Consider the following 24,800-nt stretch of genomic DNA (forward strand, 5'->3'; position numbering starts at 1 on the left):
CCCCTTTGGAATGTCTTTGCCAGAAGGAGGAGGAATGGATGCTGGGCAAGGAGCAGCCTGTTGGGAAATGCTTTGTCGAGTGCCCATCAAATGGATAACACATTAACCCAGGGCCAGGCTGCATCCCGGTGGCAAGTGCCCTTTTGTATTATCTCCGACGAGTCCACCTGAGCTTCGAGAGGCAAAAAAGCATAGCACGTCATCCGTAGGAGCTCAAGAAATATGTGACTCTTAGGAATTCGAGAAGTGTCGCCAGACTGCCTCCCAAAGCTTACTGTCCGTGTGCGTGTAGCGGCCTTCCTGAGTTCCGTGCTGTGTGGGTGGGTGACCTCAAGTGAGGAGAAACGGCATCATCTGGAGGGAAGGGCCCAGCTTCGTGGTCAGTCAGCCGGACAGAGGGTGGACTCTTGGCTCTGCTGCCCACTTGACGTGGGCCTCGTGCTCGCCTGTGTTGTGTGCGCTATTCCTTGTTAGACTTCTCAGAGCTGCAGGTTACTGCGTTTGTCACCGTATGCTCATGCCAAGCGAAACAAAAAGACGTGTACACAGCAAGATGGTAATAAAGCTGCAGCAGCAACACTCCGAGATGAGCCAGCGCTGGCCGCTTCGGTGCAGCAGAGCCTCCACAGCTTCCTCCAGGCTCTCACAAACATCAGCGTGCGCTTTAAGAAAAGCAAGAATGCTGTAGTCATCATTCAGCAGCTTGCTGTTTTCACTTCCCTTTAGCTTTCACGCTCCTGATTTTAGCCTCGCTGAGAACAAAGATCTCACAGAGTGCTCTGCATGTGGTAGGTGTTTATTGTTGAGTGAATGAATAAATGCTGTACTCTGGTGTCTCTCCAGGTCAGTAGTTTCTGGAAGTTAGGCCAGATTGAATTGCTTCAGCCTTTTTGTAGGACATACACCAACCGTGCATGAGGACACCGTTTACTGGGCATTTCCACCAGCGCTAGATGTTTTTTCCTAATCTGATGGGTAAAAATCGTATCCCGTTGTTTTGTTTTGTTTTTTTTTTGGACCAGGGATCAAATCCAGCCTGGCAGTGAAAGTGCCAAGTTCTAACCACTGGACTCCCAGGGAATTCCCTCTCATTGTTATTTTAATTGATATTTTCCTGAATACTAGAGAAGTTGAGCATCACTTCACATGTTTATTGGCCATTAGTATTTCTTCTGTGAATTCTATATCCATGCTTTTTGTCCCTGCCCCCCACCCCCACTGGATTTTCTTTTCAGTTTTTAGGAGCTTTTTGTGTATTGGGCTATAAATCCTTTATTGTTAGTATTGCAGATACAACAGTCCTCCTGGCTGTTGTTTCTATACTTTGTTTTTCCTTTGTTTAGATGTCTTTTTCCATAAAATTTAAAGATTTTTATGCAGTCAGATATACCTATCTCTTTATAGTGTTTAGGTTTCCTGTTCCATCCATGATCTCGAGAAAACTATAGACCAGTTTCCTATGTGTGTGCATATATATGTTCATATGTATGTGTGTGTATATATATATCTGCAACATTTCTAAATATATTTCTAAGTAAGACAATAACTTGAATATGGTAGTGTATTAAAAGATTAATTCTCCATGACCAAGCAAGGTTTATTCCAGAAGTACAAGGATAGCCTCACGTGAGGAAGTGTGTCGGCTAGAGAAAGTTCTGGCCCGGGGCTTAGAGCATGGTGTATCCCAGTCCTGCCATGTACTACCTCTGACTTTGACCAAAGTGTTTAGTCTCCCTGAGCTTCAGTCTCCTTGTCTGTAAAATTAGCAGGACAAGAAGAGTGCCATCGTACAGAGTTGATGTCAGGACTAAATGGGGTATTACATGTAAAGTGGTTAGAGCAGGGCTCGGTGCGTAGTAAATGCTCAATTAATGTCATGCATAACAATTCACTACACAAAAAGGAAACCTGTGTTGATTAAATCAGCAGATGTTTGAAAGGCATATAATAAAATTCTGAGCTAATCCTAATGGAAATCTAAGAAAAGTCATAAAAGGAGTACAGAAATATTTACCGGAACTCAGCAGTGAGCCTGTTAAGTGGCCTTTAGTTAAGCGCTAGGCATGACAGGGAGGCCTGCATGCAGCACTCTTCCCCCATGTCTGTGAACCCCCAGATGGTACTGTGGACTTGACAGGCGTGTGGGGAGAGGGGCCAGAGGAGCTGCTGTGGCAGTGCCTGTCCAGCCTGAGCTGGCGCTGTGTTTCCCTTTGGCTCTGTCTGGAGCACGTGACCCCCTGTCCTTATATGGCCTTCCCTTCCCATTGCACCATGGGTGTGGCTTCTGGCCTCACCCTGCAGGAACCAGGAATAAATTCCTGGGGTTGAGTGGGGAAGAGGATTGTAAAAGTAAGAAGCCACCTCAGCAGTTTCGTTGCAGTAGCAGGAGCACTGGGAACCACGTGTGACATCTCAGGCACCGAGGCTCAGCAACAGGTGGGTTAGCCTGGCAGGTGCCCATCTGTATTCTCTCCTCGAGGAATTAACCCAGTCATAATTTCTAACCTTCTCCTTCCTCTTTCGCATGCAAAATAAGTGGACCAGTGTTCTCAAAGTGAGGGAGGGAGGGAAGGCCTGAGTGATCCAAACCTGGAGGGTTTCAGGTCAGATTAGACCTTCCAGACTGGCTAGGAAAGCCTTGGTGCGAGGAGCGGGTCTCAGCATTGGTCTGATTTTAGCCTGGCATTTGTTGAACACCTGTGTTTTTTCTTTGTCTTTCTTACAGCACTTTTCTTGTTTGCCTCCATCTTAGAGTTGCTTTATTAGACAACTTAAAATTTATGTAAACAATGGGTGATGGATACGTAAGTTTTGAAGCATAATCATGAAAACCTTGAAACTAGTTTCCCAGCTTGCAGCCCTTGTGCACCACAGGGAGGCTCTTCGTTGGGGCTTCCTGCCAGGGGCAAAGGTATTCCAGGATATTTGATCATTCTCTTGCATTTTTTAAAAAGAGAACACTTACACATATATATGTATCTATAAATAATACATTCAGTTTTTGTCTATCAGCTTTATCAAAAGGGAATCAAGTAATCTGCACATTTCATTTTTATTACTGAATAATATTCCATTGTACGCATTGTGTAAGGGTTCTCCAGAGAAACAGAACCAACAAGATCTGTGTATGTACAGAAAGAGATTTATTTTAAGAAATTGGCTCACGTGATTATGGAGACCAGCAAGCCCGAATCTGCATAGGCTCAAGCCCAGGAGAGCCGACAGTGCAGTTCCTGTTCCCTGCAAAGGCTGGTAGCCTAGGGGCCTTGGAGAGTTGATGGTGCAAATGAAGACTGAAGGCTGACAAGTGGAGAATTCCCTCTTACTTGGGGAGGTTGGCTTTTTGGTTCTGTCCAGGCCTTCAAGTGATTGGAAGCCAACATTATGGAGGGCAGTCCATTTACCAATCAAATGTTAATCTTATCTGAAAACACCACTGCAGAAGCACCCAGAATAATGTTTGATGAACTGTCTGGGAATTTTGTGACACATAAACTTAACCATCACATGCATAGACCACAATTTATCGTCCTCCTGTCAGCAGATATTGGGTTGCTTCCATTTTTTTTGACTAGTAAAGAGTACTGTGGTTATGAACCTTCTTTGTACAGGTCTCCTGGCGCACTCATTCCTCTAAGACTTATACAGGAGTAGACTCGCTGCCTCTGGGGTCAAGTGTGCTCGGCATGCAGAAATGCCTCTCACAGGTGGGGTGCCAGGTTAGGCTCCCACCCGGCACATGTGCGAGTTACCACTGCCCACATCCTCACCCAGATGGGCTAATGGTCTGGCTTCTTGATTGTACCCACCTAGCGGATGTCAAACGTTAGCTCATTCTGGCCTGAACTTAACTGCTTACTGAGGGCGATGAGCCTCTTTCCATGTGGGTATTAGCAATTGATGGGTTCTCTTGGTGACATGCCTGATTAGGCCTTTTCCCATTTTTTCTCCCTGGTTGTCTATATTTTTCTTATTGATTTGTATTGGTTCTTATACAATCTGTATACCAATCAATTTATTGGTTATATGATATACAGGAATTGTCTCCTAATTTGTGCATGTCTTTTCACTTTCATTATGTTGTCTTTTGTTAAACATTTTACATTTCAATGTAGTTGTCTATATTAATCTTTTCTTTTATGATAGGTATTTTTAAGGGCTTTTTAAAGGAAATCCTTTTCTGCTTCGAGGTCATAAAAATATTCTGCATTTTCTTTGAACAGTTTTAAGCTTTTGCTTTTCATATTAATCCTTAGCTTTCTGGAGTTGATTTGTAACTGCTTTTTGGGTTTGATCCAGTTTTCTTCTGAGTGGATGTTCGATTGAGTCAGCATCACTGCTGAGTGGCCCTCCTGTGCCTTGGGACTCCACCTCTGTCATTTAGGAAATCTTGAAATGTGTGTGGGTATGTGTGTTTTTTTTTCTAAATTAAAATTTTGTGTGTGTGATAAACCATACATACCATAAACTTTACCATTTTGACCTTTTTTAAGTGTACAATTTTGTGGCATTAAGTACATTCACAGTGCTGTGCAGCCACCACCACCATCCATCCATCTCCAGAACTTTTTCATCTTCCCAAACTGAATCTCTGTCCCCACTAAATGATAACCCTCCATTTCTCTCTCCCCCCAGCCTGTGAGTCTGTTTCTGTTCTGTACCTGGTCAGTATACCACAAGAAGAGGCAACCCTCCCTTCCTCTGTTCTGCTTTTTAATCAAATTATTGTAATTTTACCTTCCTGATGAGTAAATCACAAGAATGGGAGCTTTGACGTAAAGGATCGCGGTATCCCTTAAAAGCACTTAACTTTGTGGTGATCATATGGTGGAAGCTTAATAAATGCTAATAATTGAGCACTGGCGCTGGGTTTGGGGGAGTTCATAAGTTAAACTCTCTCAGGTTGGGACCTATGAGAGCATCAGAACGTGACGAAAACACCACCTTTGTAACAGGCACGTGGATGTGGCACGAGATGGCTTGTGTGCAGCGCTAGCCAGTGAACTTGCTAATTCTCCCTGACCTATGTCCAGGCTTTGGCACAGCCTCCTCACATGTCAGCTGGGTCGATGGAGCAGATATGCTTGCTCCAGGTGTCTGCCTTGTGTTGGTCTGGTGTGGAGAGAGAAAGAGAAGAGGTGGGAGGTGCTAATCTTCTTTTTACAGTCGAGGAACATGAGGTTCAGAGTGAAATCAACTCGTGACGCCACAGTTGGTAGATGGGGAGCTGGGATTTGTTCTAGGCTCTGAGCTGAGGGTGCACTTCTCTTCCTGAGGCTCGGCATTCACACCTGAGCTGTACGTGCCGACGGGCGAGGCTGCCATTTCTCTCATGGTTTTTTTTTTTCCTTTTTTTCTTTTGGTATATGCCGTGCCCCTAGATGCTAAGCCCTGTCCTAGGTGCCAAGGAAGCAGGGCAGTGAGGTAGGATGGGGAAGGATGGGCTGGAGGGACAGGCCCAGGCCTTATTGGGTGGAGTACAACAGCCTGCTTCCGCAGCAGCTCAGAGGTGGGAACACCCACCCCACCAGGTATCTGGGGAGGGGGCCGTGCCTGGCGCTGGTGTGGGGCTTGTCAAACCTGCTGGAGCACAGGCATATGGCCTGAGAGCTTGGCCATGAACTCTGCAAAACTGACAAATGTGTAAAGTTCAAGTTTCAAACGTGGAAAGTTTCTAGTTTAAGAAAACATTAAAAAAATGAATGGGAGAAGCATATGTAGCCTTTTTCTTAATGTGATGTTAAAGGATGAAGCCTTAGTGGAGGGCTGTTGAGCAGTGACACTCTTGTCCAGATTCCTAGCTGCGTACTTCAGAGCCCTGGGGAAGTTTTGACTTGCATTTTGTAAGACGCGCCTCAATTACTGGATGAGCAGAAATAATGAAGTTGCTCAGGAGGGATTGCCTCATTGATGGGAAATATGGCAGATTCTGTTCATTTTCAAATCGTTGTCATGGAGAACAAACATGGAGTCAAATCGTTGTCATGGAGTACAACTTTTTTAGATTGTCATCTTTTTAAAGATTATTTAAAAAACGTCCGTGCTGGTTTTCTCTCTGTCTTTCGGTAATTTTGTTGCAGGGCATTTGGGGCAGGAACGTGTCCCATAAATTCTTCTTTGGGCTGACATACACGTGCAGGGCACGTCTGCTCCTGCATGAGGGCCGATGTCTGGCTGCTGTGCCGCGGGAGCCCACGTCTGCATTGCCCCAGCCACACACAGAGTTTCAAACTCCACGCCTGCGCGTCTGTTTCTAGAATCATGTCCTGTTTCGAATGTAGGATGTGCTGTTATAAAGAAGCACACGCAGAGCTGTTTAAAGCACGAGCGAGCACGCGTAGGCTCGGCTGCTCCAGGCGCGGTCTCAGGTCCGAAAGACCCAAGGTGGAGCGCTGCTGCCGCGTCCGGCCCCTCCCTTGCTCGGTGCTGCACCTGCAGCTCTCCTGGTGTGTACTTCTGGTCGTAGTTCATCTTTAGATACATGTAAACTACTATGTTAAAAAATGAATTATTACACAGTAGTGTGTAATACCGCCTCCGTTTATTGCTTTCAGCCCCTCAGAGATTGCTGAGTGAATGAAGAGAGGTGCTGTGAGAGTGGGCTGGTGGGGAGAGGACTTGGAGGAAGCGGCGGGCAGCTTAGGGTGGTACAAGGAGACTGGGTTGGCGCCCGACCCGCGCTGCTCTGGGTGGCGGGGGGAGAGCAGGCAGGGGCAGCCTCGTGGTTAGGAAGTCGCTTCTGGCTGTCAGCACAGTTCATCATCACAGTCAAAGGCTCCGTGTCCAGCGGTGTGTGGCCGCCCGTCACCTGCTGTGGCCTTTAGCTTGCGGGGGGCCCTGCCTTCATTTCAAGGTGCTTACTTTCTTTGAGACTTTTTAACAAATTGTTTTATTTCTTTAGGTTTCATCTTCCCAGGCTGAATTTTAAAATGAAAACCACGTTGTCACTTGACTCCTTCTTGTGAAGGATACAATGAATATTCATGAGCCAGTTAAAATTTTTATATTTCGGTAATAAACTTTTTATTTTGGGAAGGTTTTAGATGTAGAGTAAAGTTGCAGAGATAATACAGAGATTCCTCCTAGACCTTTCACCCAGTTTTCCCTAATGTTAACAACTTACGACACATTTGTCAAAATTAAAAAGTTAACATTGGACAGTGTTATTAAGTAAACGACAGACTTTACTTGGATTTCACTAGTTTTCCCACTGAGATTCTCTGTCTGTTCCAGGATCCAGTCGAAGATGTCACATTGCGTTTAGTTGTCCTGTCTCCTTAGTCTCCTTGATCTGTGACAGTTTCTATCTTTCCTTATTTTTCATGATTGTGACAGTTTTCAAGAGTGCTGGTCAGATATTTTGTGGAATGGTCCTCAGTTTGGGTTTGCCTGGTGTTTTTCACATTGTTAGACTGGGCTTATGAGTTTGGGGAAAGCATATGCAGAGGTGAAGTGCTGTCCTCATCATATTACATCAGGGAGAGCAGTGACGTCAGCATGGGTTATCACTGCAGAGGTTCGCCTTGCAGGCTTAGGATTTTCATTCCTTGATTTTTTACATGCTTTATGTGCTCTGGTTCCCCATTGGGCTGCTAGTCCTTTCGGGCCAGGACCCCTGCTCTACTCGCTTTGTGTCTCTTCCCAGCGTGAGGACGCGTGCTGTGGACCTGCTGGGTCATGTAAGGACATATTTGAGTGGCGTGCTTCTGTGAGCATTTAATAATTTTCATAATCACAGGTGAAACAAGATTGGCCATGTGTTGATAATTGTTTCAACTAGGGGACATTGTTCTCGTCTCTCTTTTTTATATGTTTAAGATTTTCCATAAAAAATAAACAGAAAAACATTTCCAATCTACAGGCTTAATGAATCCCAGGTTGTTCTGATAGTGTAGGTGTTATGGTGTTTGTTGTTGCCAGAGTTGTTAAGCTGTACTCATCTTAAATGTCTTTGGTTCCTCCTCAAGACCCTGATAGGAAGAAAACTTGCATCTAAACCAACGTTAAGTGGTACTGCTAATAACTATGTAATAATATTTCTCAATGTCTTTGAAGAAGAAAAATCACTGGTGTGCCATCAGACAATAATACCAGTTAAAATGAGGTTATAAATTAGTTTGAATATATTTATGGAGTAGAAAGAAGATCTAGACTATTTATTGTCACAATAATTTATTGGAAAGAACGTTTGAATCTAACAAATTTGAATGCGGCCTGTTTCTCATATGTGCAGCATTTTGACCATACACATGGCGTCTGGACTTTCAAGGAATGTAGTAGAGAAATACTGATTCCCTTTAAAGATCCTAGCCCCTCCTCCTGAACCCCAAGACGCTCTCTAAGAGGAGGGGGATTGTGAGTGGGTTGTGAAAGGGGTACTGAGGGAACAAGCACAGGTGACCCAGGGTCTGGACGAACTCGATGTCTTTGTGTCCCACAGCTAAGCTGCAGACACACGATCACCGAGTTATGAGTTGCAAAAGTGAACATTGTCAGGATGTAAAATAAGCACACTTGGGGTCTCACACTTTAAGAAGATTTTGGCTCTGAAAGTCAGTACTAACTCGTGACTGTTTGTAAAATTACCCCAACCCTACTTCCAGTGTGTAGGCTTGTCTCTTCTTACCTGTTTGAGGGCTTTTTGACAGCTTTGTGTGTGCATGTTAATTGAATGGGTTTGGTAGTCACCAGTCATGTGGGCTGTCAGAGGCACCGTCCCCTCTTAGGGAAGGGGTGGTCTGGCTGTTGAGAGCCTAAGTCTCATCCCTGCCTGTGTGTGGGTGGCGCTGGGGATGGGGCCTTTCACTTGGTTCTGTTTATCTAGCAAACTAAGACTTGCTTACATACCAGGATGTCTCCCTTAGACCCGCCTCTGCATGGAGTTAATTCATGTGACGTGGCGGTTTTAAAGAACTTCCACGCTGTGGATGAGATTTCTGACTTGAGGCTGGGGCCAGCACCTGCAGCTTTTGAACGCAGTTGGAGTCTTAACTCTTCCTGGAACTTGTATTTCTTTACAGAAATGGTTTGTAAAATCTCTGACCATATGGAATAAATTGTATGGAGTGCTCAGGAATCGTGTCCCTTCTCTTTCCCCGAAGAAATATTGCACAATTGGTGAAGTCAGCTGCAGGAGGTGACATGCCTCCCTCTGGAGGATGAGGTATCGGAAAGGCAGGCTTTGGTTGATAGTGACATATTCCAGGGTTTATTCAGAATGGGGGATTTTACAAAAGCCCTGCAGGCAGGGGTTTGCCAGTGACCTCCCTGCATCTGTCGGTTTACAGAGGACTTCTGAGTGTTGTGGTCCTGAACCCCTTCTCAGCAGTGGGGCTCTCGAGAGCCCTTTTGAACTCAGCCTTGGCATCGTCTGTCTGGTTTTAAAAACTCATAAAGGAACTGATTTATTCCTTCATTATAAAATCAGTACATGTACTTCGTAAAATACGAATACAGATTTTCAAAAGAGAAAATCACTGTTCACACCTTGATGTATACTTCTCCAGATTGTTAAAGTCACACACACACAAATGTGATTTTTAAAACAAATGGGGTCATAATATTTAAGCTGTTTTGTAACCTGTCCATCTTTAGCTCAGTTTCACACATGGGAGATACATGTCCCTCGTCTTAAGATGGGTCACCTGTCACAACGGCAAAATGACAGCTGCCAGGCTGAAGGGCTTGCTTTCTCTCTGTGACTCTGCCAGGTGGCTGGCGGCATGTCCATGAGTCATGCTGGACTTGGCAGTCTCAGGTGCGCAGCCCAGTTGGCCTCTTGGCAAAGTTCCCTTACTTTATCTTCCTTCATGAGACCTTCTGAACCAGCCCGTCTATATTCGTACTTCGTTCCTTGTGGTCATTGTGAGTTTGTTTCCGTCTGGATTGTTATGGCATTGATTCATTGATTTTTCCAGCATTTACTGATTGCCTGCTCCCTGGACTTTCTGGGGTTAAGCTTATGCTGCTGCCGCCTGAGTATGTGCCTCCTACGTTTCAGCCCTACCCTTGGAGAGACCCCTCGGACCCTTCCCTGCCTTTAGCTGTGATCAGCATCCTCTGGAGCTTCCAGTTCTGTCATCAGGTGATCTCCATGGCTACCATTGAAAAACACACTCTGTGTACCTTATCTCACTCAATCTTCCCAAGCCCTGAGGTGGTTGCTGAGGCTGTCTTCATGTTACAGGTAGCTAAGGTCCTGCATCTTCTCACCTGTGCCCCTGTCTGTCGTCTGGCCCCACTCAGGGCTGCTGTTCCCAGGCAGAAGTTTGTGGAGGGCCCTATAGGGAACCTGCCTCTAATGGTTACCTGGCCTGTGTCCTCACGTGGCAGGATCTTGACCCGTGCCAGAGTATGACTGGGAACATTGTGTTAAAAGACGGTTTAGGATAGAGTAGACTTCAATTTTATTTTTTTTATTTATTTATTTATTTTTTTAGGTCTTTTTTTTTCTCTTTATTTTTATTTTTTATGTTTTTTGGGGGTACACCAGGTTCAATCAACTGTTTTTATACACATATCCCCGTATGACTTCAATTTTAAATGGTGAAAGTAGAAGAAAAACATAAAATTGTAAAACAAGATACAATTTTATTTGTAGTTGGTATTATATTTATAATCATATTTCAGACTGAGAATGGAAGCTTTCAGAGGTTAGAGACCATGTCTTTTAAATTGACTTTAGGGACTTCCCTGGTGGCACAGTGGTTAAGAATCCGCCTGCCAATGCAGGGGACATGAGTTCAATCCCTGGTCTGGGAAGGTCCCACATGATGCGGGGCAACTGAGCCCATGAGCCACAACTACTGAGCCTGTGCTCTAGAGCCCGTGAGCCACAGCTACCGAGCCCATGTGCCACAACTACTGAAGCCCATGCTCCACAACAAGAGAAGCTATTGCAATGAGAAGCCCGCGTACTGCAACAAAGAGTAGCCCCCACTCGGCACAACTAGAGAAAGGCTTCACACAGCAACGAAGACCCAACGCAGCCAATAAAGAAATAAATAAATTAATTGACTTTATATAACACTCAGTAGTGCCCACAAGCTTTAGATTCATTCATTTATTAAATAATTAATGTATTCTTATTACATGCCGAATTGAAGTACAGGACTGAACATCTTGAATAAGCGTTCAGATGTTTCCTGTTTCTTGCCACGTGGGTTCTTGATCTTTTCCACCTTTCCCATCTTATCCCTAGCACAGGTCCAAAATGGGGAAGGAGAAAGGAGAAGCTAATGGTAGCATTCTGGAGTGCTTGGGACCACAACTTCATTTATTTACATATTTATACCCCTCCTGGTTTCACAGAGGATTTGAGTTTGTTGTTTGGGACTATCGAAAAATAATAAATCAGTGAAAGGTGGCAGAACTGAATTCTTCCTTTGCCATCGCCAAAGCAACAGCAATAAAATAGATGTTAGTATCTGATAAGGACCTCAGAGGTCACCTAGAACTCTCCTACTCAGTGTTTGTGGGGCCCGGGACAGGCTCCACTGCCAGAGGGAACCAGGGTAGCAGCTCTGCCCACGCACTGCCACTGCTGTGTGACCACAGGCACGCCTCTGCCCCGTTGGCCGTGGTTTCCTCATCTGAAAATAGGGACAGTACTCCTGCCTTGTAGGGTTATCATGAGGTGTGGAATCATTGTATGTAGATGGGCAAATGTATATAAAATGTCATAAAAGAGTCTCTAATTTTATCCTCTATTTGCAGGGTTTCCAAACACAAGTTTATGATGGTGTTTTTACTGCTGTATTGCCAAAATATCAACAGTATAATCATTTTTTAAGGTAAAGATACTTAGTTTGAGGTTTTTCATTTATTCTGAAGTTGTATGACCTGCTTTTTAGTGTTAAAATATCTTTGTAAAATTATTAAAAATGGCTTTGAAATGGAATAATGAGAAGTACTAGGTTTTTTCTTAATATCCTTAGTGGGCAGCATAAAGTTGGCAGGCGTAAGTTGGGTGATTCTGCCCGTTGATGGGAAAAAAATGCACAACCTAAAAGTTGAGAGTTATGTTTTATTTGGCAGACATTCTGAGAACTTCAAGCCTGGGGCACAGCTTCTCAGATAACGCTGAGAAACTGTTCCGAAGAGGCTGGGGGCGGGTGGGGGCGCCAGAATATATAGGAGTTTTTGCAACAAAAGACCAGGTAGTCAGAACTTCAAAAGATTACTGGTGGACTTCCTAGGTGGTGCAGTGGTTAAGATTCCGCCTGCCAATGCAGGGGACACGGGTTCGATCCCTGCCCCAGGAAGATACCACATGCCATAGAGCAACTAAGCCCGTGTGCCACAACTATTGAGCCTAAGCTCTAGAGCCCATGAGCCACAACTATTGAGCCCATGTGCCACAACTATTGAAGCCCACGTGCCTAGAGCCCATGCTGTGCAACAAGAGAGGCCACCACAATGAGGAGCCAGCTCTCAGCAGCTAGAGAAAGCCCATGTTCAGCAACGAAGACTCAACACAGCCAATTAAATAAATAAATAAATAAACAAACAAAAAAAAAGATTACTGTTAATAAAAGAAAACCAGATATCTCAAGTTAAGGAAGTTTGTGCTTTTCTGTGTATGGGAAGAGGCAAGAGTCTGGGCTCACTGAAATCATTCCTTTGATCTGCATCTCAGTTACAGGGGGTCAGCATCCTGTGCTTTCTCATCCTGAGTCTCCTCAGGGTGCAGGGTCAGGGTTGGCTGGGGCAGTTGACTGCTCGATGGCCAGCATCATCTTGTTTCTATCCTGAGTTCCCTCAGGGCTCGCTGTTGGGCCACTGTAATGTGGTGGCTTGATGGCTGCAACATCCTTCAGTTACTGATATGGCAGGCAATATTTGAGTTCACATGCTCTTAATGAAAGGCGCTGGTCAGTGAAGCTGGCACTTCTGTCTGATGCCCTGCCCTCTCCCCTGGGGAAGAGGAAGCCATAGCCAGAGGTGCAGAGTGACACGACCCCTGTTACCTGAGTCAGCTCAGGGTCCCCTCTCCCGGGGAGTCTTCCCACATCTCTTCCCAGCCTCTCTCCTCCCACCCCCCACCCCTGCCCCCTTCACTCCTGCTTAGGTCTGTTACCTAGCACTTGTCACACTGTGTGGTCCTCTGGGGGCTTGTCTGTCTACCCTACTAAACTCTAAGCTGCTTAAGGAAAAGTGTGGTGAATTGTTTAGCTTGTGACTTCCAGAGTCTAGCAGAGAGAGCATATAGATAAGTAAACGGGGGGAATATCACACCAATAAGCCTCCGACAAAACATGAACACAGCATATCTCTGACTCTGTTCCTGAAAATACCCCAAACTCACCCCAAACTCTGCTCACCACTCTTTTTTGAATTCAGACCTTCTTCTTCGGGTGTGTTGCCCAAAGACGGCTCGAGCTGGTCCCGAGCCTGGGGGGCGGCGGGGCGTGGGCCGTGTGACATCCTAACCCCTGAGATGTTGTGTTAGAAGTCCAGGTGTTGCTTCTCATGCTGGCATTTTATACAATGCATAAGGAAAGAAATTAACGTGTTTTTTTTCTATCACATTGGTGCTTTGAAGTTTTTCTTAATTGGGCTTTCTGTGTTGGGCAAGTGCCAGAGAATCAAAGAAGCTTATATAAAAGGTTTTAACTTTTTTTTTTTACTTTGCCAAAGATAGAACTGGTACTTAGCTCAGCGTGTCCTGGCACCTTCTTTGATAGAAAATGTTAGAAATTTAGCTTGGTTTATTCCTTTTTATGTACGTATGTGAGAAGGGTAAAGGTAAGATGGCTCTGTTTATGTCTTGATTCATGAGAAACATGAAAGCTTAACTAGTAGGCTTTGAACATAGCCCCCACCCTCTCCCCAACCAAAAACCAAAAAACAACAAAAAAGATCAGAATGTGTTTACATAACCTAGTTATGAACATGGTAAGTTTCTAGAATTTAAGATTTACTTATCAATTGAAAAAAAAAGAGAGAAGCTAATGCCTGTAATTATCGTATTAGACTTTACTTGTGTGCTGACTGTCAAACAACCATTGAAACCTGTCACCGAAAGCTGCCATTTCTAAGTTGCTGGCTGGCAGTATCACATTTGTACTGCAGGGATGATGGAGAGAACCGAGCTAAGAAAGTGGGCCATTCGGGCCCATCAGAATCATTTGTGTGTGTTAGAGGAGCAAGTGTTCTAAGAATTGAGACCTAATAAAATACACTTAGTGCCAACATTACACAGAACTTATTTTATTTGGCCTTTGAACCAGAGGACCTTGCAGTGCAATTCCTGGTGAGTGTCAGTCACTGTTGTACTGCAGATGATGGGAGCAGGGGAAGGTTCAGTTTTTCTGCAGAGGACTCCTTTCCTCCGCATTTCCTTTCTTCTCTCGTGTCCTGGCTTCTCCCCATCCTCATCCCACCCCCTTCCTTTTCTCTTTATTGAGATAGTAATTTACATACAACTGAATGCCCTCATTTAGGGACTTTGACAAATGGATACGCCTGTGTAGCCACTGTCCTAATCAAGATATAGAGCATTTCTGTCACTTCAAAAAGTTCCCTGTGCCCCCGTGCAGTCAGCCCCCCACCCCCACCCTAGCCCCAGGCACACATAGATCTGTCGCCCTAGTTTTGCTTGGTTTCGAAATGCATGTAAATATGAGACACACGGTGTGTACCTTTTGCACCTGGCTTCCTTTGCTCACATGACGTTTCTGTGATTCACTCATGTTACATCTGTCAGGGGCTCATTCCTTTTAAGTGCTAAGTAATTTTCCAGTGAGTGTTGATGGTGCTGCACACAGTCAGTTTTGTTTTGTTTTTAATAATTTTATTTATTTATTGGGCTGTGTTGGGTCTTCGTTGCTGCACACAGGCTTTCTCTAGTTGTGGCGAGCAGGGGCTACTCTTCGTTGCGCTGCGCAGGCTCCTCATTGCGGTGGCTTCTCTTGTTGCAGAGCACAAGCTCTAGTTGCGTGGGCTTCAGTAGTTGTGGCACATGGGCTCGCTAGTTGTGGCTCACGGGCTCTAGAGCGCAGGCTCAGTAGTTGTGGCGCACGGGTTTGGTTGCTCTGCAGCATGTGGGACCTTCCCAGACCAGGGATTGAACTCATGTCCCCAGCATTGGCAGGCGAAGTTTCAAACAGTCGGTTTTTGATGTCCTGTATGGAGAAGTGGGACAGAAGTATCAGGGCTCTGCAGAAGTATACGCATGGTCTGTTAGTAATTCCCCCTCCCCCCAGCTTTCCTGCGCACTTGAGGAAGGCTGAGAGGAAGAGCAAACAGACAAACCGAGATTTTCGGGGGGTCACCTTTTCATCAGAGCCTTGAGTCTCGTTAGTCCTTAAGTGGTTTGGCTTCTCAGAACAGCACTATTCTGGTTACCCTCAGCTTGTGGCAGCAGGTATGATCTTGGTGCTTTGTCTTTCTGGAGGTGGGGGATGGGCATTCCTTATGGTTTAAGGTCCTGTGACCAGAGAGGCTCTTCTAGGGCTTTGGCATGACTTCTTCCATCCCTGCTGGCAGTAGGCTGCTTGTCTTTGCATTTAGGACTTGCTAACTTCAGAGACACGCAAACTGTGGAGCCCATCTAGTATGGGGCTGCCGGGTACCCCCACCTCTCACCCCAGCCTCTGCCTGAGTTGGTGAGCTGTTGCCTTGCTCTGTCCAGGCTCGGCTGTGAGCTTTATCAGCCCAGTTGGGAGGAATGAAGCACGGCACTGCAACTTACGCTGTGTTATTAACAACCTGATTATGCTGTGCCCATAACCTCTTCAAGAATCACCTTGGAAGAGACAATGGTTGTTTAAGGCTAGGGGAAGGCACGGGAGGGTGGGGAGAGGGGCGATAGCTAAAGAGTACGGGGTTTCTTTTTGAGATGATGAAAGTGTCCTAAAATTGGGGTGATGGTTGCCGTATCTGTGAATACACCAAAACCACTGAGTTATACACGTCAGATGTCTGGCTTGTATGGTATGTGAATTATATCTCAATAAAGCTGTTTTTTTTAAAAATGTGGTATTAGAGCAAGGACAGACCAATAGAGGAATGGGGGGAAGTTGACATCATAGAAATTTTATTTTTTTCCTTATGACATGACCTGTTGCTAAATATCGTAGATTTCTTCACAGCTCTAGCTCCATGGGGGCATAAAAGTGTGGTAGAAAGAGGATGGGCTTTGCAGTATCCGGTGAACCTGAGTGGGAATCCCCATTCTGCCATTATTAGCTAGGTGACCTTGGGCAGGTCACTTAACTTTTCTGTGCTGGTTTCCCTTCCGTAAAAGGGAACTAGTAGTACCTACCTTATGGAGTCTTTCAAAAGAGCTCGGTGGAGGCAGCCGTTTTCACCACGTGACAATCATATAAGAGAGGTATCAGGTAGAAGAGGTGTGTGGTCAGATGTTGTCCTGCGCTCTGTGAGCTGTGCTAGGTTAATGACTGTTCACCTGAATCCGCTGCTGATGTGCACTGGTAACGTCGGCCGAGGTAGTGGGTGACGCTGGCAGTCTTTAGCTGATTTGCGGGACTCTCTGCTTCTGAACTGTTTTTCTGCCTTAATCCACCTGGTTTGAGTAGGTCAGTGGCAAGCTCCTGGAGAACCCACTCATTTCCCCTGCTTCGTGAAGCCTCCCCACCCTGGGTCACTGCTCCCTTTACACTGGGGGCTCGTTGGTTCTAGCGTTTATCAGCTGGTGCCATTTTAATTTATGTACACGCCTGCCCTGCCCGTACACCATGAGTAGTGCAGGGCAGGGACCTTGGCTTTTCAATCAAGGGGCCCCAAGGCGCAGTGCACTGTGCCTGGCACTGATGTTTGTTGAATGAATGCCCAATGGTTTCAAGCCTGGTGACAAACCAGATTGGAACTGAAAATACCAGTTTAGGCACCACATGCTAGAGGTTAGCAGTGGGTTTCCCTGGAGCAGTGTTTCTGTCTCAGCACCACTTCCAGGGGCTGCACCCCTGCCCCGGGATGGGAGAGCTGCCAGAGGGCCAGGAGAGCTTGCCTCCTGCCAGGAATCCACTGGTGAGGTGTGGCCCAAGTTATGGGGGGGTGGGGGGGGTGGAGAAAGTGCCCTGGCCACACTGGAAAGCTGGTCTTGTTACTTCACAGTCCTACTGCTATCTGTGTTCTTAATTCAGTTCATATACAATTTTTATTAAGCAGCAGCTGTATCCAAGACCCAATTCTGCTCCTTGAGGGAAGCCAAGACAGAGAGGCAGTGTGGTGTAGTGGTTAACAGCTGGGCTCTGGAGGCTGACTGCCTGGGCTTCATTCCTGGCCCCTGCCCTGTACCAGCTCCAGGACACAGGGCAAGTAACGTAACTTCTCTGTGCCTCAGTTATCTCACCTGGAAAATGGAGACAGTAACAATACTTACTCTCATAGGGTTATTTTCATGATTAACCACAAATAAAGTAAGCACTATATAAATGTTTATTGGCTAGCTTGTGTTTGTTAGATTAAAAAAAAAAAAAAGGAGAGAGAGAATGAGGCTCTTAAACCTTGCTATGATTGCGCCTTCTATAAGCCAGAGCGCTAAGTGGGGCTCTGGGGCAAAGAGGAGCTTTCTGTCGTGCTAGCTGATAGCAAGGAAAGGTAGATGATTAGCTTACTTTGCTAGAACTCAGGTGTTTATTCCTTCTTAGTGGAAGAAAATACCTCCAGAAAAGGGCTTTGCTGACCACGTTTTTATGCTGTTTAAACTTAGTTAAAAGCACATGCCCTGAGTGATAACTGCTTTGCCATTAGTTTTAGAAAGCCTGTCTTGGTGTGGTCGAGTACTCAGCACTCATTTCTAGAAACAGCTTTTGACTTGTTGCTCAGCCTTTTCCAGCCTTAGTGTCCATCAGTGGACAAAATGGCGTTTAGACCATTAGACCCTCAGTTCCTGATCCCGTTTGCCCCACAGCAAACCCTGGGATGAAGCAGCCAGCCTCCCCGCAGACCTGCAGACGCTACTCTGGAGTGTGCACCTCTGCACGGGTCTAACTGACTTTAAGCCGGCAGCAGAGTACAGTGAAATCTGCGTTGGGCTGACTTCTCTGGTTTTTTGTGTGGGGAGGGTGAGGGGAAGGTGGTACAACAATTTTCTGAGTAGTGTGAATTATTATCACATGTCAAATAATCGAAGCTTTTGTTGATATGGTCTTTGCTCTGTTGGTGTTTTTCCATTAAGGAATTTCTAAACATGAGATTTTGGGAAGAGGTTTTTTTGTTTGTTTGTTTTGTTTTGTTTCAGATTTTCTAATGCTCAAATTATTTACAAGAAAATTTACAGAAAATAAGATAATCTCTATATCAACACCTCAAAATAAATGATTTGCCTGAGGTCCACTTCTCAATTGCATAACTCCTACAAACTCTATCTTTAGTCATCCCTATAAGCAACCTAAATCGATCAACTTAAAAATAAATTTAGTCTTTCACAAAAGAAACAGTCCAGAGGTGGAATGGCTACATGGCTGGCTGGTTCAGTGACTCAAAATGGGAAGAGGTTTTTAACCTGTTCTGTTTAGTGTTATAAGGTCAGACTAGGTGGCTGTTTTTAACTTAACATTTTTGAATGAAAATGGGTAGCAAGAACACTGGTAAATAATGTATATCCACTTAGCATAATTTCCTCTTGCAGTATATTGTTTTGTCAGTTACATATTTTCTGAGAGAATACTTTGGGGAAACTGAACCCTTGAAATATTTGTTTTTGTCTGTTTTTGCAGCTTACTTTCAATCTGCTCTTTCCTGTAATGTTTGTTTGTTTTTGATGTTATTGCATAAGTTTTTTTTTTTAAAGCTCTTTATTGGGATATAATTGCTCTACACTGCTGTGCCAATTTTTGAGGATCACCAAAGTGAATCAGCTGTATTTATACATATATCCCCACTCTCCCGTGACTCCCTCCCACCCTCCCTATCCTGGCCCTCTAAGTCATCACCCATCATCAAGTTTATCTCCTAATGTTATGCAGGAACTTCCCACGAACTATCTATTTTACATTTGGTGGTGTATATATGTCAGTGCTACTCTCTCACTTCGTTCCAGCTTCCCCTTTGTGCATAAGTTTTTAAAACACTTTTTATTCAGGTATAAATATATACACATAAAAGTGCACATATTATAAGTGTGTATACCAGTGAATTTTCACAAATACAGCACACCCATAACAGCTCAAAAAACAGAACACTGTCCCTTTCTGCTCTGCCCTGTCCTGGCCTCACTCAGCAGAGTTGTGCCTCCTTTTGATCTAACAGGAATGATGCCGTATGTTCTCATGGGCACATACATCTTAAAATGAGGAGATAGGATCTCTTCCTCCCCACCTAAAGTTATATTATTCTTTTTTTCCTTCACTTTCAGTTCTTTGTAAAACTCTAGGACGTAAGGTGTTTTTGTGTTTGATTTTTACTTCTAGGGAACCTCACTTGCATATTGGGTGCCCTAGTTCCTAGGAGGCAGTCATGCTGCTGAGACCGGGGTCCCCTGCCTGTGTCCAGCATGAGCACGCATCAGGCTTCCTCTGCATCTCCCACTGTCCCGCTGCTTTGCCTTGATGTGTGGAGTCACAGAGAGAAGTTGAGTGTTGCACACGGAGCGATGGAAGATTATCCCCTGCCAGTAAATCCCTGTCACGTTAACTCCTGGCTCCTTAGATACAGAGCATGTCTTTTTTTCCTCCTAAGTGGAAGGATCCCAAATCCAAGAAGAGATTCTAAGACCATCACATACAGTGTAAGTGAGTTTATATACCAGTTGACTTGGGGGGTGATATGACTTTCGTTCTCAGGCCTCATCTCTCTGATCTCCCTTGGAATACCGAGATTTCTGTTTGGCTACTTTCTGAAAAGAAAGCTCTTCTGTGATGGTCCCAGCAGGCTCGCAACGGCGATCTGAGAACCTGGTGCCTGTAGGGTGAATGCAGCAGTGTCGGGGAATGGCCTTATCTCGGCTGCAAGGAGTCGGCAGCCAACAGGAAATGATGAAATGTGCTGGGAGAATTCAGCTGGGAGCCGAGGTCAGACATACCAGCAGGGACGGAAGGAGGCAGGTGCGGAAGCTGATCTGCAAAGTTAGGCAGTTGAAGCCGCCTTTGACAGGAAAACGTGAGTGTGCTATTTAGAACCTGCATTTCCTTTAAGGGAGACCTTCTGAAAGTAAAATTTTCATTAATTTTTTCTTTTTCCCCGGAGTGATTGATTTAGCAGAACTCTTACCTTTTAAGCACACCTAGTTTTAGAGCTTCTTGACAGAATGTTCACCCAGTTCAATATCAGCTGAACAGTGTGGAGTGTTTTATCCAAAATGCTTTGAGAAAATGTTAGAGTAAATGTTTGCTTTTCTTGGTGAATACATTGTGACCTAAACAAATGAAGGACCATCCTTTATAATTTCTACTCTGGTTTTAGAACATATGTGCATGCTTCATTTCAAAATAGATGGACTAAATTAAAAACTTAGGCATATTTTAGACTAGTTTGCATACCTCTGGCTGTATTTTTTCTTACTGTGTAGCTAAATGAATTACTTGAGTTAACTGTTAATAGAGGGTTGGCTTTTTTTTCCCCTTATAGTCAGGCATTATGTTTATTACATGCTGCCATTTCCTTTCTTAACAGGCAAATCGAATCTATAAACACATAACTGGGTCTTGTGAGAGAAAATGAACAAATTAGCTTTTCCAGTTGACTGTAATTGCTGTTTCATGACCATCTCTTGCAGAATCCCAGAATTAGCATGCGGCTTGCTCCAAGGCTCCCCTCTGTCTTCCTCCTCAGTGAGTTCTTATTTCTCTTGTCAGCTGGACCCTGTGCTCTCCTCTCCATCTGGCTGCTATCACTGGACACTTTGTTTTCATTTTTATTGGATAGCAAAATGTAAAACTTGTTTCAATAGCTGAGCAGCTTTATATACATATTTGTTTCTTATCTTGCAAGTGTACTCTGAAATTGGAAATTTTTGGCTCCCTCTCCCTTTCCTTTGTATATGCAGTGCTGTAATTCTAATTAGAAGATTGAAAAAAAAAATCCTGATACCTGAGTGATTCATCACTAAGTGAATATATTTTTTGGGTTACCTATTGCTGTGAACGTTAGAAAGGCAGTGTCCTCTTTCTGTTCTCCAGAAAGCGCCATGCTGGTACAGTCTGTGCCACGTAGAGAAACATACTTTTTTGTTAGGTCATTACCTAGTGTGATGTATGTATTTCTAGCACTTTCAGGGCTGCATATTTCCTATTTTCTGGAAATCCCCCCAACATATAACATTTCTCTCAGACCTTAATCAGGTTTCACCCTTGCTCTTATAATTTAGAATATCTCCTCAAATTCCTTCTTTCTTCATAATAAGATATCTTAACCTAATTCTAGGTGAACTTTAATGCTGCATTTAGGAAGATAAACAGATATTCTAAGCTTCAAACTGAAACATGTCTTACAGATCTGAAATTTATGCCAGTAGTAATAATAAGCCCCCGTCCCCCTTTTATACATTGTTAGTCTTCTGTTTTGCTCAGCCATATCATTCTATTATTTGGGAGGTGGCATGATTAAAAAGGTGGAAACATGATCTTTAGAGTTATAATGGCTGTTGGAGTTGTTATAGTCAGGCTCCTTCTTCTTCTTTTTTTTTTTTTTAAACAAAGGAATTAAGACCGAGAGGTGAAATGCCTTGCTTTCTTGTCCAAGGTCACATGGCTTGCTGGTGGCTGAGTGAGTCTGGAACCCAGGTCTCCTGACTTCTGGGCCGTTGGCCTTTCCTTTATCTGCTTTCTCCACATATTATCTCAGGATTAATAGCACTTGGCCAAGACTGACTTTTTTCTTCTGACGAGTCCATGTTCATTTGTTTCACTTTCAAATACTCAGCTTTTATTCAGTAATTTCCCTAAGTAAGTACTGTTTGGCATAGGTGTGCAATGAATTACCTCAAGCACAAAGAGCATTGACATTTCTCCCTCTGAGAGAGATTTTTCTTAAAAGCAAAGAGTTGTCTATTTTTTAAAGTTTTTCTTACTTTTCCCCTAAACTAGGTCTTACTTGTTACTGTTATAAGAAAACCTCATTATATGATTATCTGCTAGATGAGAAATCCAAACTTAGCAAAATCATAACTAATAAAAAAATAGACAAAAGTACTTGATTCTTTGAAGAGAGGATTCTTCAGGATGTGAAAGAAAAACCCTGAACTCTGTGGGAGCATTTTGGCCCCTAGGAAAGAATACTGACAACTCTGTCTTGCCGACGCTGTCTGGACCGACCGGGTTTTGGAACGGGATAGACTTTAAAACAATACATTATAATGTAAATAAAGGGGGTCATGATTTCATTTATAAAAATGAAATGTACCCATAACCTTCCAGAAACATTTAAAAATAGTCTCTCCTAAAAATTGAATTTGAATCCTCTGAAATTCAAGTATGGGAATTAGATGCAAATAGAGGCATGCGGAGAACAGTGAGTGACTGTTCTTAGACCTTGATGTGGCTCCCACTCTGCCCAAAGTCACTTTAAAATGCCTTGGAGTGGTTCATGGAATAGCACTTATTTGTATTTTCTGAAGTATTTAGAGTATATGTGGTGGAGAATTTCTGAAACAAATGCACTGCAGGGAAATAGGCATTTTCATAAATATTTTAGTTGTACTTGAAATTGTGGTCAATAACTTTATACCTATTTTAATTTATAAAACCTGGGAATGAAGTAGGATACATGAGCAATGTTTTTGGTACTAGGTCAGGACCATGTCCTCCTTCCTGGTGTTCTGGTAGCCACTTTTTGTCATTGTCCTCGAAGAAGCTGCTGCTTTCCTTTGGTGAGCCAGGAGACTACATGGGGGTTAAAGAGAGGGGGAGGAGCCTGCTTCAGGGAGAGGCTTAGTTCACTGCTGCCATGATTTAGTTACTTTTATATGTATCGTTATATTTTCAGTACATATTAAATATAGAATATTTTATTTTATTTTATTTTAGTTATTTTATTTTTTGGCTGCATTGGGTTGCTGTGCGCGGGCTTTCTTTCGTTGTGGTGAGCAGGGGCTACTCTTTGTTGTGGTGCACAGGCTTCTCACTGAGGTGGCTTCTTTTGTTGCAGAGCATGGGATGTAGGTGTGCGGGCTCAGTAGATGTGGCACACGGTCTTAGTTGCTCTGTGGCATGTGGGATCTTCCCAGACCAGGGATCAAACCTGTGTCCCCTGCATTGGCAGGCGGATTCTTAACCACTGTGCCACCAGGGAAGTCCCTAGAATATTTTAACTGGCTTTCTTTTTTAATATATAATTGGCCTTCTTACTATATATATATATAATTATATATATATATATATATATATATATATAAGCATATAATTAATGTATAATAGTCCTAGTCAATAATAAGTAATATTTGACATTCCTCCGTGCTCCTAGCTTCTGCCTGCATTAGTGTAAATTCTGATTGTGCCTATGAAATTTAAAGATGTGAAGGGGATGTGGTGCTTGGCTTTGCTGCAGGCTGAGGATGGGGTTAAAGGCAGCCCCTGAGGCTGCTTTTGGCTCAGAAGTCTCTGAGAGTGTGTGCTGTTTTGGGGTTGTCTGGGCGTTCTTCCCTTGCATCTCTGCTCGAGGGCTCTCTCCAGGCCAGCTTCTGGTGGTGGCCTTAGAACCTTCTGTAAGACTCTGAGGAAACTTCTCCTAGTAGCCCAAGCGGATCCCAGGCCCTAGAGGCAGGTAAAGAGGACTGTGTGTGTGTATTGGGGGTGGGGTGGGTAGTAACAATGGAAATTGTGGGCCATCAATTTGAATGAACGAGTGAATGAAAGACGGGGTTGCAGTGGTCTCCTTCCCACAGAGATAGAAGGCACTGTAGTCGTGTTTCACTGGTCTGGTCTAGATGCATTTGCACCTCACAGTTCTGCCTTGAGGTCAAGTGACAGACTAGGTATCTATTTAACATCTCCAACAGCCCTGGGAATCTGACCTAATTTCTTTTTTTTTTTTTTTTTCCTCATTAGACTGTCATATGTGAATCACAAGCCATGGACTCACAAAGCATAGTGTTCAGTTTTTGGATAACTTAAAGAATCTAACAGAAAGTATTTGAATTTGAAATGTGTGCCCATGGCCATCACAACAGAATGGATTTAAAATTTCTTTTTGTTAATGTGAAGCCTGTGCTATGAATTTCATACTGTCTTTTTTGCCATGGGGATTTGTTCTGCAGTGGAGTCCTTGAGGGAGATCAGGGAGAATGATTTTGCTGGAAAATGCTTACTTGACAAGATGTTATTGATGGAATTAACAGGGCTAAAATGTTGAACTTACCAATTTGGAATTCTCTTTGATTCTCAAGTTCCTAACACGTATTGGTAGTGCTTGTTTAGCAAAATAAATGAAGTACAGGGCAACATGCAGACAATGAAGTGATCTCTTTAAGGTTCTTTTCTGATACGAGCTGACACATAAAGAAAAAATAGCACAGGCCACAGTGGACTGATGACCACATATCTGTTGACTTGGAAAAGAGAAACATTTTATTAATTTACCACCTCTGAGGGTATTCAGCTCAGTTTCACTTATTTGTGAGATCCGACCCTTATTGTGCAGGAAAAATGTTACCCATCAAGACCACGGAACCATTTGAAGTGTCAGGACCATTTTTTGAGGAGAAATCATTGCACATTTACTGTTGACTTCTTAGGCATTAATTTATCTTGGGCGCATCCAGTAGACTTCTAAGGTTGAAGAGTTTGAATTTGGAATGGGTAGAAGTTGAAAAGTCATGGTGTGAGGCTTATGGAAACTGTGCTTGTTCCATCACCTGACTGCTTTCATTAACAGCTGTGCCGGCACCTGAGGGAGCT

At 44.0% G+C, this 24,800-nt stretch overlaps 1 protein-coding gene across 5 annotated transcripts in view; it reads left to right on the forward strand.

Moving 5' to 3' along the window:
• Positions 1-24,800, forward strand: part of PACSIN2 (protein kinase C and casein kinase substrate in neurons 2) — a 130,885-nt gene that overhangs the window by 27,350 nt on the left and 78,735 nt on the right. The window contains exon 1 of one of the 5 annotated variants that reach the window (XM_057741335.1): positions 2,344-2,436. The exons of 1 other annotated variant lie outside the window; for it this stretch is intronic. The gene's annotated coding sequence lies outside the window, so the exon portion shown is untranslated. Of the gene's footprint in view, positions 1-2,343; positions 2,437-11,772; positions 11,793-19,857; positions 20,068-24,800 lie in introns of those variants that run through there. 3 more of the 5 variants (XM_057741336.1, XM_057741337.1, XM_057741333.1) reach the window with 3 other exon arrangements.

This window comes from Hippopotamus amphibius, chromosome 7, assembly GCF_030028045.1.
Source record: "Hippopotamus amphibius kiboko isolate mHipAmp2 chromosome 7, mHipAmp2.hap2, whole genome shotgun sequence".
NCBI lineage: Eukaryota > Metazoa > Chordata > Mammalia > Artiodactyla > Hippopotamidae > Hippopotamus > Hippopotamus amphibius.